At 47.3% G+C, this 15968-nt stretch overlaps 1 protein-coding gene across 1 annotated transcript in view; it reads right to left on the reverse strand.

Annotated features, from left to right (window-relative positions):
- Positions 1 to 15968, reverse strand: part of BOLL (boule homolog, RNA binding protein) — a 2224369-nt gene that overhangs the window by 1646241 nt on the left and 562160 nt on the right. The window lies entirely within an intron of this gene.

The raw sequence follows: 15968 nt of genomic DNA on the forward strand, positions 1-15968 counted from the left end.
TTTATATGGTAGTATGCATCCTGGAGGTCTACTAAGCACATCCAGTCATTTTCCTGTAGGTAAAGCAGGATGGATTGCAGAATGACCATCCAGAACTTTTCTTTGGCAACTGACAGGTTTAGAGTGAAAAGGTCGAGAATTGGACTTAAGTCCCCCATTTTTTTGGCACCAAAAAGAAACTGGAATGGATGTCTGATCCAGACTGATCTGGGAAAACAGGCTGGATGACCCGTTTGCTTAGCAGCTTTTCTACTTTGAGCGCTGCTGCCTCCCTTTGTGTGGGTGGAATGTCTGGGAGGTACTTTAGGGGAAAGGGATGTGTCACAAAGGGAACTGTGTAACCTCTGGATATTATTTGGAGCACCTGACAGTCTGTTGACACGGACTCCCACACCCTTAGGTGCATCAAAAAAAGGCCCCCGACTACCTCCAGAGCAGAGCAGTCAGGCAACCCTCAGGACTGCTGTGTGGGTGTGTCCAAGAACGGTTCACGAGACCCGGAGTTGTTCGGACCCCCCCCGACCGCAACTGGGCCGGTGTCTGTCTTGTCCCCCTCTGCCTCTAGGGGAAAAGGAGTCCTGAGTCTCCCGGAAATATTGAGACTTCCGGAACCATATCTTCTTTTGCCCCCGCTGATTCCTGGAAAAGGATCTTTGTGGGTTAGAGAAGCGGATCCCGATGGCAGACAGTGTCTTCCCATCCCTCTCACTCTGGATTAGTGTGTCACGAACCGTCTTCCCAAACAAGGAAGAGCTGTCATAGGGGAACATTCACAAAAGTTGCCTTGAGGGGTTCCGCGAAGTTACATAGACTGAGCCAGGCGTGTCACCTCATGACAACACCGGACCCGGCCGCCCGTTCCACTTCTTCGGTGGCATGAGAAAGGAGGTGCATGGACGTGTCGGTAACCGCTTTCACAGTGGCCATTCGCGTAGAGAATGAGCGTTTATCCTCTAGCGACATGGACTTTGGGGGAGACTTAGTGTACTCTTTTATCAGGTCATGCTGAAGTCTGGTAACATGGGTCATATAATTCAGCACCGTTATACAAAAGGTGGCTGAAGCATAAGTCCGCTTTCCCAGACGGTCCATCATCCTGGACTCTCGGTCCGGAGGATGGACCGTAGAACTCTGGTAAGCTAGTTCCTTCTTCGTGGCAGCCGCTACCACCATGGCATCCACTGGAGACCCCTTGTTCTAGCTTGGTCTATCTACTGGGGGGCTCAAAATTTTATCTGTATGCTTTGGAATTGGCTCCACGGTGTCCAGCTCTTTCCATGCCCTGGTGGTAATGAGGTGCACAGGGGGTTCACAGGGGGAGGACACCCAAGAAGTAGATAGGCCCCTGTCGAATGCCTCCAGAAACACCGACTCCTCTGAGGAAGGCTTGGGGGCGGATCAAACCCCCCCCCCCAGTTGGTGCAGGATCTCCATGATGTCTCCAAAGGAGACATCCTCAGGGGGTGATCTGGAGGAGCCTTCCCCTTCCTCCAAGTTGGAATCTTCCATGAGGGACTCGGGGGAGTCTATGTGCCTCCTCTTGCACTTGTGAGGAACCTCTTCGGTGGGACGCTCCGGAGAGGACTCACGAGCAGCTTGCTGTTCCTCAACAGGAAAAGTCTGGGGCATGTCGAGCATGAGCTGTCCCTGCATGGGCAGAATGGCAGAAGACACACCCAGAAGAGAGGGGATTGGGGTGGACTCTGAGGAGATGGTCAGGGGCCTCGATCCATTAGAGAGAACCCTCTCCACCACGTTGAATTCTGAGGGGGAGTGAGCCTCCCAAGCCACTGAAAGAGAGGGCGCTCTACCCAGATCCGACACAGGGATTGGAGCGGAGCCCAATGGCACCGACACCCCGAGGGGTAGGCCGTGACCCAAAGAAGTGGGAGCCGAAGGAGAAAAACCCAATCCCTCGGATCCGACAACCAGGCTACGGCTCCAAGAGCTCGGATCCAACCTGGTCAGACACGACACACTCAAGGGAAATGCCGACATCGAGGTAGATGGTACCATCGGCGCCGACCCCCTGACTCCAGAACCTCTCGGATCCAGTGACTCCAATACCGGAGGACGGATAGGAGAAGGAGAAATCGGGGCAAACAACGGTAGTCAGCTCCCCCCCTCCAGAGGGGAGGGTGCCAGCAAGACCCCCATCTGAAGCTGGGTGCTAATAAACCTTCGCATCATCCTGTCCATGTCAGCTTCCAATAAACTCCAAGTCGACCTTGAAGAAGCCACCGACACCGGCCAGGAAGGACAGTGAACAGAGACCCTAGACGGAGACCAAACCTCCTCCGGCTCTGGGGACAACCTCAGAGAACGGAGTCGAGGGAAAGTCAGCCTGGTAAGGACAGGTAGCTTGGGAGAAGGACCCACCGGATCTGAGTGTTCCAGGGATCTCCTCCTTCCCTTTTCTATCTCTTTCTCTCTCTCAATGTCTGCCTTTTCTAGACTCCCTTTCCCCAGGTCTGTGGTCAGGATGGTGAGTCCCGGTCTGGGAGCAAGGGAAGGACATAATAGCCGTGGTAGAAGCGGTTACAATCGTGACCTCAGAAACAAGTGCAACGGAAGATGAGGAGGTGGTTGCCTCCGTAGAGTTGAGAAGCCCCTTCAAAATCAACTTGGCACTGCGGTCTTTAAGGGCCCTGGGGTTAAACCCCACACATATGGAGCAGTCGGTGGATAAGTGAACTGCCCCCAAACACACAACACACAGCGTGTGGCCATCCACAGGTGACAACTTATGGCCACACTCTGTGCATTTTCTAAAGATCAACTTTTGCTGGTCTGTCATAATCAAAGCCAAATAGGTACAAGGTAACAAAGGCTGGGAATCCAACCCCAACATTCACACACACACACTCAAATACAAGGTGGGAAAGGGGAAGAAGGCCTGGACTAACTACACTACCTGAAAATCTCTACTTTCCTACTTTTTTGTTTAATCTAACGGAGAATGCAAAGGGGAGGTAAGGAAAAAGCTTTACAGACACACAAAAAATTCCCCGAAAACTGTCCTACAAGCCTGCAAGGGATTACATTGTAGGCGAAGCTGCGGCAAAAGAGATCTGAGGGAAGGAAGGAGATGCAGTGGTATTATGGGTAAGGGGAGGAGCTTGGAGCTCGGATATGATGCTGGTGAAACTACCATCTTGGATCTGGTCCAGATCCGAAGCCCGCAGGTTGATGACCAAATGAAGTTAACTACTTCAGATCTTCCTCTTCAACTTGGCAGCTTTCCAAAGGAATTTTGGTATTAGAGGGATTGGGGGATATGCGTACAGTAACCTGGGGGGGGGGCTATCGTTGAGAACTGCATCCTTCGGTGACTCCCCCCTGAGGAGAGATGAGGGTAAAGTAGCTGCTGCACTTGTTGTTTCGGAGAGATGCAAACTCAGCAAGGCTGGACCCACTTGTGGAAAATCATTTCTGCTATTTTCTTTTTGAAGGATTGTTTGTGAGGTAACAGAATGCAGATGCTCAGTTTGTCTGCTAGCACACTGGCCTACCATGGAATGTGTGTTGCTAACAGAAAGCAGTTGGAAGAGATTGCCCGTCGCCACATCCTTAGTGCTTCTCAACATAGGGGGTATGAATTGGCTCCTCCTTGTTTGCTGATGTACCACACCACTAACATATTGTCTGTTTCTATTGTAATCACTCCTGAAAGGAGACCTTCCTGAAAGGCTTGCAATGCTAAAAGCACTGCTCTCGACTCCAGAATGTTTATATGCAAATGTGCCTCTTTGGGGGACACATGCCTTGGACTGCTTTTCTCACGTAATGCCCCCCTACACACCCCAGCAGGGAAGCATCAGTGGTCACTACGGCCATGGGTTGAGAAGGGACAGATAAATGGCCCTCTAGCAGTTGTTCCAACTGGGTCCACCACCTCAGATCTTTCTCGCATGAGTCAGTGATTCATATTCAAGCAGATAACAGTAGCTGTAATATCAACCACTGAGATGCCACCATCCAATGAAGAATCCTCATGTGGAATATGGCCAGCGAAACAAGGGTTATTGCTGCTGCAATCAAAACTAGTGCCTGCAGGACCAAGCAAGCTGGGACTAGGGTATTGCAAAGTATCCTGTTGACTTGGATCTTAAAGTTAGACTTCTGGAGAGAAGAAGGGAAGCTATTGTTGATCTTGTGTCGAGCAGTGCTTCTATGAACTCTATAGTCTGAGCTGGGTGAAGATGTGATTTTTCGAAATTTATGATTATGCCTAACTATGCACAAGTATGGATTACTTCTTCTCTTGCTATAATGAGCTGATGCCTGGTCGGAGAGGAGATGACCCAGTCATCTAAGTAAGGAAAAAAGAAGTTATGTACCTACCATAACGTTCCATGTTAGTTGTCTTCATCTCGCCTTCTTTCTTGCTGGTTGGGATCGAGGCCGATCCTCGTCTCCAACTCGGCCATCTTCTATAGCTCGAGAGCTGTTTACTGGCTCGAGGCTACCCCTTATCCATGATGCCTAGCGCTAGCTTCCCAGATCTCGTTTGTAATAGCTAACCCCAGACACAGCCAGAGAAACAACCTGTCCAAACAAACAGGTTGAGCATACCTGTCATACTCTCTCAGTCAGTAGAGGAAACAAATCAGAGAACACTCAGCCAATGAAACCAAAACTCCTCTCGATCCAATAGGACAGGGTGACGGAGGGTGGGACGCAAGAAAGAAGGCGAGATGAAGACAACTAACATGGAACGTTATGGTAGGTACATAACTTCTTTATGTTAAGTTGCCTATCTCGCCGTCGTTCTTGCTGGTTGGGACAGTGTCCCTAGCACCTTCAATCCTGGGTGGCTCATTGGAACAGACTCTTCAGAACAGTGGAACCAAAGTCAGCTCTGCTCCTGGAGACCATATCTACCTTGTAATGAGAAATAAAGGTATGAGGATTTGCCCACGTAGCGGCTGCACAGATAAAATCCATGGGTAACCTAGATTGGAAGGCCACAGAGGTGGCCAAAGCCCTAGTAGAATGACCTTTTGGTTTGATAGGCGACTCTTTGTTTCTCAATTGATAAATGAAAGTAATAATGTGAGACAACCACCTGGATAAGGTCACTTTGGAAACTGGGAGACCTTGTTTGCCTAGGGCGTAGGAAAGGAATAGTTGGTCCGACTTCCTTATATCCTTAGTCCTATGCAAGTAGAAACGCAATTGTCTATGAACGTCCAATTGGTGTAATTTGTATTCTGCCTTGTTGGTGTGGTTAGGGAAAAACACAGAAAGGTCTATAGATTGGTTTAAATTGTTTTCTGAGCAGACTTTCGGAAGGAAAGATGGATTAGTCCTCAGAGCAATCCTGTCCTTATGAAAAACCAAGTATGGAGGACGAACGCATAGTGCCTGAAGTTCAGAGACGCGTTTTCCAAGATAGAAACTTAATGGAGCAGGATGCTGCAGGCTCAAAGATGGGGCATAATTAAGGAGGTTAGTACCAAATTAAGGTCCCAAGGAGGAGGGGGATCTCTCACTGGAGGTCTAAGGAGAGTAGTCCCTCTTAAAAAGGCTTTACAGAGCTTATGAGACATAATGTTTGAATTAGACAACCCAACATGAAAGTTAGAAATGGCTGCCAATTGAACCCTGATTGTAGCAGAAGCGGACCCAGAATGAAAAAGCTGTGCTAGGAACTCCAAAATTTCGTGGACTGGGGCTGAAAAAGGATCTACGTTCCTAGCCTCTGCCCAACAAGAAAAACATTTTCATTTGCTAGCATAAGTCTTTCTAGTTGTGGACTTGTGAGAGGAGACAATAATCTCACGCACGGCCAGGGAAATGCTGGGAAGCCTGACTAAGGTTGGAAGTGGAGTAACCAAGCTGTGAGCTGGAGAGTTTGGAGGGATTGATGCAGCCCGCTTGATTGATGAATCAGTAGGTCTGGAATCGGATCCAGAGTCCAGGGCTGATCGAGAAGGTAATGGTGCAGGAATGGAAACCATATCTGTCGAGGCCAGTAGAGGGCAATGAGGATCATTTTGCAACCCAGCGATATTGCTTTCTGTATGAGTTTCAGTATCAGGGGAAATGGAGGGAAAGTATAAAGAAGTCCCTGAGGCCAATCGTGGACTAAAGCGTCTCTGGGTGTGTGACCTGGAAGCGGAAGAAGGGAGAAGTAGTTGCTGCATTTGCTGTTGAAGGGGGTGTCAAAAAGATCACAGCAAGGCTGTCCCCATTTGCGGAAAATCAGATCCGCAACTTCCTGATTCAGAGACCACTCATGAGGCATGAGAATAGCTCTGCTGAGCCTGTCCGCTATGACGATGGACCTCCCAGGGATGTGCGTCGCAATCAGCAATCGGTGGGAAGAAATCGACCACTACCAGAGTCTGAGTGCTTCTCGACATAGGGGGGTAGGACTTGGTTTCGCCCTACTTGTTGATGTACCACACCACTGACGTGTTGTCCATTTGAACTGCAATGGTCCCAGAAGGGACAGAGTCTTGAAGAGCTTGCAACGCTAGGAGCATGACTCTCATTTCTAGGACATTTATATGCAGGTGGTACTCGTGAGGCTGCCAAGTGCCTTGGACTGTCCTGCCCAGATAATGCCCCCCCACCCTATCAGGGAGGCGTCTGTGGTCACTGTGGCTACCGGAGGGGGCTAAATGAAGGGTCTGCCCTGAGTCACTAGTGGAGAGACGATCCACCAGGAAAGGTGTCTTTTGCATGCTTCTGTAATCATGATCGTGTGAGACATGGGCAGCTGTTGGAAAGACCACTGTGAGAACAGAAGCCACTGAAGGATCCTCATGTGAAAGCAGGCCAGTGGGATTAGAGAATGGCTGCTGCCATGGAACCCAGAGTTTGAAGAATGAACCTGGCTTGGATTCTTTTGCTCTGCATCAGAATTTGTACTTGCTGACGAATTGTAGACACCCTTTCTGGCAGTAGCCTTGCAGACATGTTCCTTGTGTCTAAGTCTGCACCTACGCAGGTGATAGATTGACAGGGCAACAAGGCAGATTTTTCGAAGTTTATTGTAATGCCTAACTGGGAGCAGATTGTGATTGTGTAATCCCTGGCTTGAAAAAGTCGATGCCTGGTAGCAGCAGTGAAAAGCCAGTCATCTAGATATGGAAACACCTGGAATCCTCAACGTCTCAGGTGAGCCGTGACCACTGCCATACATTTGGTGAACACCCTGGGGGCTGTGGTGAGACCAAAGGCCAGAGCTCTGAACTGGTAATGACTGTATCCCAGCCAGAAGTGAAAGAATCTCCTGGAGCACCTGTCCATTTTGATGTGGTAGCACACATCCTGAAGATCTATGGAGCACATCCAATTGTGCTGACCCAGAAAGGGTAGAATGGACTGTAGCGTGACCATCCGAAACTTTGTTCTTTGAACAGGGTTGTTTAGTCTGCTGAGATCCATAATCGATCTCCAGTCCCCTGTCTTTTTTGGTACCAAAAAGAACCTTGAGTAAGTTCCGGATCCATGTTGGTCTGCTGGGACTTCCTGGATGACTCTTTTTTTCTAGCAGTCTTGAAACTTCTATGACTGCTTGGTCCCTCAGATTGGGTGGAACATCTGGAAGGGATTTGCTCGATGGTAAAGGGGGTTAAGAGAAGGGAATTTTGTAACCTCCAGATATAATTGACCATACCCATCTATCTTGAGTTAAATTTAGCCAGACTTTTGGGTACAGTGAAAGTCTTCCCCCGACTGCCTCAAGAGGCAGGCAGCTGGTCAACTCTTCAGGGATGCTGAAAGGGCTTCTCAGAGAAGGATTCTCAGTTGCACTGGTTCTGCGGACCCCCTCTGCCACAAGGGCGGCGTCTATTGTTGTTATTTCCCCCTCTGTCCCTGGAAGAAAAATCACTACGTGTGTCAGGCGAGGCTCCCTGGGATTTTCAGAACCACATTTTACCACTCTTCTGACCCTTGGGGTATGGTCTGGAAGGAGTGGAAAAACGGACTCCCACGGCAGAGAGAGTCTTGCCTTCTTGCTCACACCTAGTCAAAGTGTCTTTCACCTGTGGTCCAAAAACAAAGGAACCATCAAACGGGGTGTTGGTGAATGATGCTCTAAAGGGTTCTGCAAATTTACACAGCCGCATCCATGCATGTCTCCTAAAGGCCACGCCTGTACCTGCAGCTCTACTCGCACCATCGGCTGCATAAGAGATGAGCCTCATGGGGGAGTTGACGACAGAATTAAGGGTCGCCAGTTGGGAAGCCACTTTGGCTTGAGCCCCCCCAGCTGATGGATCTTGAAGGGTATCTCCGAGCTCTTTAAGGAGATCCCTCTGAAGCTGAGTAAAGTGGCATAAGTAGTTCAGTGACCTCATGGAAAAGGTCACTGAAGCAAACACTCGGTTCCCATATCTGTCCATGGTCCTAGACTCCTTGTTAAGAGGATGGACAGACGAAGAGGTTTCTGCTAACTCTTTTTTGGTGGCTGCTGTTACCACCAAGGCATCAACAGGAAAACCTTTGGTAAGGAATTGTTTATCATGGGGTGCTGTGATGAACTTACCAGGTCTCCTCGGAGTTGCTTCCACTGTATCCGGGGCTGACCAAGCCTTTCGAGCCACCACGGACATAACTGGATCGAAAGGCGGAGAAACCCAGGAGGTGGAAGGTCGGGAACCGAATGCATCCAGGAATACAGACTCATCCTCAGTAGGGGCTATGGGATTCCAGTTCCCCCTCTGCTTAAGCATTTCGAGGATGTCCAAAAAGGAAACATCTTCAGATGGGGATCTCGGGGACCCTTCCGAATCATCTAAGTCTGCATCCGAAGTGACAGACTCAGGGGAGTCAATGTGCTTCCTCTTGCACTTCTTCTTATGAGGGGGCTCCTCTTAATGTTCAGGGGAGGCCTCGTAAGAAGAGGAAACACCCAATGGGGTGCCCTGGAGCGCCGGTTCCCCACGCTTGGGGTCTGGAGTAGGAGCAGAGGTTGGCACAGGCACTACAGGGGACGGAGCCAGTGGGGCCAATAGTGGAGCTGACTCAGTGGCCAGCACACTCCTCATGACATCAAAGGCGTCCCTGTCATGATGCAGAGAAGGCTCCGGTTCCGAGGAAATCGGAATCCTTCTCTGCACCGAGGGAGACGGCTCCGAGGCCGATGTAGGAGCAGAGCTCACCTGTGCCGAAGCTCCGAGAGGGAGAACGGGGTCGGACAAGGGTCCGATGCCACTCGCCCCCTCAGAGTCGACGAGAGAGCCCCGGCACTCAGATTCATTGACGGACGGCACCATCGAGGGAATCGGAGCCGACGACGGAACCGAAGGAGATAAAGTTATCGGTGCCGACGGTTCCACTACTCGAACCCCAATGAACACCGGCTCCGAGCTCAATGGAGTCGGAGGAGGAACCTTGATAGAAGTGGACGGAGCCGCCTTTTGAGGAGGGCTGGACAACATTTTGGCAAGTGCCTGCGACTTTAGCAACCTACTGACCACTCTCTCCACGTTGTGATCCGAGACCCTACAGGATCGAGAGGAGCGAGAAGATCTGTGACTGCGCTCGCTTTGCAGCAGGGGAGACCGAGGAGCCGAATGTATCGATTCCAGAGAAGGGGACCTCAGCCTCTTCTGGCTTCGCGAAAGCTCCGAAGTTTCTGATGGAGCCGACGGGGAGATAGTCCTATCTGTTCCAGACGGAACCGAAGTAGCAGGTAAAGACTGAACCAAAGATGGCTCCAAACTTGGAGCCAAAGATTTGGTAGGTTTAGGGGATTTCACAGGCTGAGTCTTGGCCGGTGAATCCTGGGGCTTTAAATGGGTCCTAAGAATAAGCTTATTCTTAAGCTCCTGCAGAACTCTTGAACTAAATGCATGGCAGATAGAACAAGAGTCCTGCAGGTGCACAGCGCCTAAACAATAGACACAAGAAGTGTACCCATCTGTCAGTGACATTTTCTGACAGCATGAGTCACACTTCTTGAACCCAGACACCTTGGATTCTTTAGACATCCTGTAACAGAAAAATACAACAATAGCTACCAAACAAAATTAAATTAAGGAGAAAAATACAGTACAATACAGACTAAAGCTAAAGTTTTTTTTTTTTTTTTTAAATAGGAAAGCCTCTAACTCAAACGGCTAGCCTATAAAGAAGATAGAAGGAAAGCCTCTAACTTAAACGGCTAACCTGACTGGAATAAGGAAAAAGGGGGGGGGGAGAACTCTCTAAATTACATGAGTTCTAAAGGGACGGGAAGGAATCTACAAATGCATACTTACCAACACAACAAATATATGACTAACAGCTAACAAAATTCCCCTAGGAAAAAGACTATTTCTAGTAAAGAAGTTCTATAAAGAAACTTTATACAAGCCTGAGCCAGAAAAATGACACCTCGCAGCTGCAAGCAGCAAATGAGATCTGGGTAGCTAGTGCTAGGTATCATGGATAAGGGGTAGCCTCGAGTCAGTAAACAGCTCTTGAGCTATAGAAGATGGTAGAGTCGGAGCCGAGGATCGGCTCCGATCCCAACCAGTAAGAACGAAGGCGAGCCAGACAACTTAACATCAACCAGATTCTGTGCAGTCTCAAGTGAGCTGCTACCACTGCCATGTACTTGGTGAACATCCTGGGAGCTGTGGTGAGACCAAAGGGCAGTGTTCTGAACTGGTAATGACTGGCTCCCACCCAGAAGCATAAGAATTTCCTGGATCGTCTGTTCATTTTTATATGACAGTACACATCCTAGAGAGCTACTGAGCACATCCAGTCATCTTTTTCCAAAAAAGGGAAGAATGGACTGAACCATGACCATCTGAACTTTGTCCTCCAAAGTTGTTCAGATTGCTGAGATCCAGAATTGGTCTCCAGTTCCCTGTTTTTCTGGCACTAAAAAGAATCCTGAGTAAGTTCCAGATCCTTTCTGGTATGGGGGTACCTCTTGGATGTCTCTTTTGTTTAGCAGCTTTTGTATTTGAATGGCTGCTTCTTCCCTTGGGTAGAACACTGGGGATTTTCGATAACCTAACCTATGTTATGTACTTCACAGATAAAGATTCTAGTTGTCTACTGATGTACTACGTTCTTCATCTGTAGATATGTTGTAAGTAACTGCTATGTTATATTGTTAATCGCTATGTAATCCAATGTAACTACTGTCTGTTTATTTCAGCTGTGGAGCTTTTCTTCCCGGGCCTCCGCTGAAAATGGACCTATGTCCAGTCGGACCCTCCCGGCCAACAAATGTAAATAAATAAATAAATAAATTTTCCTGGAATTTAGTGGAAGAAAAGAAAATGGAATTAAATATCCTCTGGATAAGATTCTCTGCACCCAAGTATCTTTTGTTATTTCAAGCCAGGCTCTCCGGTGCAGGTACAAATGAACCCCAACTGCCTCCACAGGGGGACAATCGGGCCTCCTTTCAGGAGCAATGGAAAGGTTTGCCACAGAAAGTTTCTCTGGACCCTTGATGTTTTATGCCTCCTTTGCCATGAGGGTGGCATCTACCATTTGAACTTCCACCTCTGCTTCTGGGGGAAGATCCTCCACATGTGTCCTGGAAAGATCCTTGTGATTTATTGAACCACATCTTTCCACCACCTCGATGATTCCTCGAAAAGGATCTTTGGGGGAGGGTGGAAAAACATACACCCACAGCAGAAAGGATCTTTCCATCCTTCGCACACCTGGACAGCGTATCTCTTACTTTGGGGCCAAAAAGAGAGGTGCTGTCAAGAGGCTCACTGACAAATGTAGACTTAAAAGGCTCTGCAAAAATCACACAAATGCATCTGGGTGTGTCTTCTAGTGGCTACACCTGAACCCACCACCCTCGAGGTTTCTTCTGCCACATAAGAAATAAGCCTTATGGATGAGTTGGAAATCAATTGTAGGGTTGCCAGCTGAGAAGTGATGGAATCTTTCACCACTTCAAACATGGTTCCTGTGAGGGTACCTGAAAGCTCCTTAATCAGATCCCTCTCAAGTCTAGTAAAATGTGCCAAATACTTTAGAGACCTTAAGGCAAAGGTCGCTGAAGCATAAACATGTTTCCCAAATCTGTCCACTGCCCTCGACTCCTTGTCAGGGGGATGAATAGAGATACTTTTGTCTGCAAGTTCCTTTCTAGTGGGGGGGGGGACTTTTGACCAAAATGTTTAGTCTCACAGGGGGAGGGGGGGTCATAATCTTGGCTGGCTTCCTGGGAATGTGCTCAATTGTGTCACGTTCCTTCCATGCCCACTGTAAGACCAACTCCAGGAGCTCGTTAGCGGGCAGGATCACCCAGGAAGTAGATGGTCCAGTACCGAAACCCATCAGTAGCACAGATTCCTGTGATGAAGGGTTGCTGGGCTTCCAGCCACTTGTCTGTTCCAGGATCAAAAGGATGCCTCTGAATGAGATATCGTCAAGGGGTGACCATGAGGATCCTTCGCCCTCATCAAAATCTGTGTCCTCTGTAACAGATACAGGGGAACCTATATGCTTCCTCTTGCATGCCCTCTTCTTAAGGACCTCCTCTGTGGGATACTCCGGTGAGGTATCAGAAGAGGTGGGAATACCCTGGTGGGAAGTCTGGGGTTTTGGTATTGGCTGTCCCTGTAAAGGGGGAGCTGAGACTCAAGGTACAGAGATGGAACAGAAGTAGACAGGATCCAATGGGGGAACCACCACCTGGGTCTGAGATGATGACAGAGCTCTCTCCAAAACCCTAAAGGCAGGCCGTTCTGGACAGGGATAAGGATGCGGATCTGAAAGGGCAAGCTTCTGTTCCATAATCCGGCCCCACTCCGAGGACAGCCACCCTGAGGCCGAAGTCAGACCTGAACTGACCATCACCAAGGCTCTAAGATGCAGAGGTGGCTCTGAAACCTTCAGAGACAACTCCAGGGATACAAAAATCCCCTGATTGGGGATGGGGTGGGAGGGTGGCCTAATAGTTAAGGTGTTTGCCTTACAAACACAAGGTGCAGGGTTTGAGTCTCACAAGGGATAATTAGCTAAGCTTAAAATGGCTCGCAAGGGCAGTTATCTTAGTACTAATCTATGAATCTATGAACCTGATCTGATGTAGACAGTGCTGGACTTCTCAGATCTGAGGGCTCTGAAATCTGAATAGGAGTGAAAGGAGGAATTGGTAGTGGAGGAGTTGCAGATGTATGGGCTTCCTGACCCAACAGGGTAGGAGCCGAGAAAAAGGTAGGCTGGCTCTACACCGAGAGGATCTTTTTCACTATCCTCTCTACAGCTTCTAAATTGAGACTCATAGAAGACTGGGTAGATAGCGCCGATGGAGATTTTGGTCTTTCCAAGAAGGAAAAAAGTACTCTAGATGGAACCGGATACGATGAAGGGAAGTACCTTGTTCTAGGCAGAGTCGGTAAAGTAGATGTGCGATCCATGGTCTTCAGATCCGACAAATCCTTGCTTTTTGGAGACTTCGGATCCAGGAACTGAATTTGGACTTAGACAAATACCGAAGAAGAGAATGGATCCGATAATTTTTGTTTCTTCTTCGTAGGAACTGACAAAACTACAAGATCTGAAGGAAGTTCTTTTTGTGGATTTTTTCCAGGGAACCGGAAGATGCAGATAAGATGCTAGGAGAAGTGAAAGATGTTTTCTTGAGTTTTCCTTGGATGGTCCAGATATAGCTTCATCAAAGGATGAAGGCAAAAGTCCCTTTAGAATTATTTATTTCTGCGATCTACCATCACTCTAGGGTTAAAGACGTGCCAGATTGCACAATTCTCCTGGAGGTGAAGAAGGCCTGACCAAAAACAAACAATGTGTGCGAGTCAGACATAGGAATCTTCTGACCGCATTTTCCACATTTTTTAAGCCGGCTCTTTTCCTTGTCAGGCATCCCAGAAAAAAACACCACCCCCAACAGTAAATCAAAAATATAACTTTAAATGAAGAAAGAGTTTTTTTTTTTGTTAAGGCAGAAACAGAAAGAAGGGGAAGAAAGTAACAACAATGGTACTGAAGACTACAACAAAACATAGAACAGAGAGAGAGAGAAAGAAGTTACTAACGATAGTAACAAGAAATACCACTAACAGTAAAAGAGAGAGACAGATTTAGATGTAAAAAGGTAAGGATAAAAACTACTAATTAACAAAAAACATTTTGTTAAGAGATTTAAAAGTGCAAAATTAAGTTTTAAAACCACTTATCACTCCAAGCTCGAGAGAATGAAGGATGCCATCTTTTCCCTGGAAACAGCAAATGAAATCTGATGTAAAAAGGGTTGGTGCATTCTGGGTAAGGGAGAAGCTCAAGAGTTCAAGGTTGCTATGAGCTTTTACAACAGCTGAGCCAGGTCCAAGGGCTAGGATCCGAACCCATCAGATGAGGACAGAATAAAAATTTACAACATCAGATCAAACGATTTGATGGCCTCTAACATTGGTTTTATCTGGGCACCAAAGTAGATGGATATTGTCTCAATTATAGAACCACCACTTGCCTACTGGTCTGTAGGGATGATCAGAGATATTCTTATGGGGTTTTGGGATCCCAAAGAAGCTTGGTAGTTTTGGGTGAGGGGTGACCAAAAAGACAAATGCCTGACATCTAGTAAATCTTTTTAATGCATCGTTCTTAGCTGCTCTCTCAAATTATTATAAGCAACATTCAGTGATAAAACCACATTTACTGCAAAACTTACTACTGCCAAGCACAGCCTCAATCTTGCAGTTATAAGATGCTGCATCTGAAAGATAGGATAGAACACAGGGAGATTAATGGCTTAATTCAAAATAAACAACCTTGGCTATGAATGAGGGATTTTTTTAATGACACCCTATCAATATGGAAGACAAAAACCGATTCACCTATCACAGGAAAATAACTTTCTTGGGTGGCGTAAGCCATGGAACCTTGCTGGCTAGGCTTATGTAGGCCCTTGGGCAGATAGCCTAGTACCTGCCTATGAACCTATGTAATGAACTTTAAATCTGTTTGATGTGCAGATTCAAATAAATTTCCAGCACAAAGTTAGTATCGGGGGGGGGGTGCAACGAGTTTGTGTCATGGTCTCAGGTGTAATACTAGTTTCAGAAACTGTTTTATTGAAAACATTGAAGAAAGTGGAGGATCGAATTGCTGACATGATTGAAATGGCTGCAAGGTATAAACTGACAGAGGAGTATGAAAGGCCAGATGTTAGTAACTCACACAAATATCTGAGCACCGGTGGTGCACAATCCATGATGTCCTGTTTACTGTCTAGATAATAACTAGAAAATCTCTTCCACTTGCCAGTATAAGATCTTCTAAAAGACCATTTTCTTGCTTTCTTTAGAACCTGCAGTATGTCCCCTGAAAAGAGGTACCTAAAAGGTATTTGAATTGAATAATCCAGGCAGGTAATTGAAGATGTTTATCAAGCTCCTGTTGTCTTGTGTGAGTAGGTCCAGTATGTGAGGAAGCTTATGGTAATTGCCCTTAGCCAATTCCATAAGAAGGGAGAAATTAAAGTTATGCATGCACCATAACTATGCATCTGTGTTGTCCATTTTCATTCTTTCTCAACTGATGGGTATCAGATCCTACATCAGATCTGGCTTGGGCACACTTACTGGACTCCTGAATCCAACTCCTGAACTCCTCCCTTTACCCATAATGCCCCATCACCCTGTAATACCTCAGATTGACTTTGCTGACCAGTTACCAATAGAAAGAACTAAGACTGGGGCTCAAACCTGGAACAGAGGTTCCATGCAACCATAAGGTCACTCCAGGAGTTAAGAGAAAGGGGAAAGGACAGTGGAAAGTTGAGAGGAAGAATGAAAATGGACAACAAAGATGCATCATTATAGTGCATACTTAACTTTTATATCTGATGTTGTCCTTTTCATTATTCCGCAACTGATGGGACAGATTCCCCAGTTACTTGAACCTTGGGTGGCTCTCATGGAAGGATAGTTTGACTTATTGCAGAACCAAAGGTAGACCTGCCTTTGGAAGTCAAATACAATTTGTAATGAGCAATAAAAGTATGAGCATTAGACCAAGTA

This window comes from Protopterus annectens, chromosome 2.part0, assembly GCF_019279795.1.
Source record: "Protopterus annectens isolate FY-2018-M chromosome 2.part0, PAN1.0, whole genome shotgun sequence".
Taxonomy (NCBI): domain Eukaryota; kingdom Metazoa; phylum Chordata; order Ceratodontiformes; family Protopteridae; genus Protopterus; species Protopterus annectens.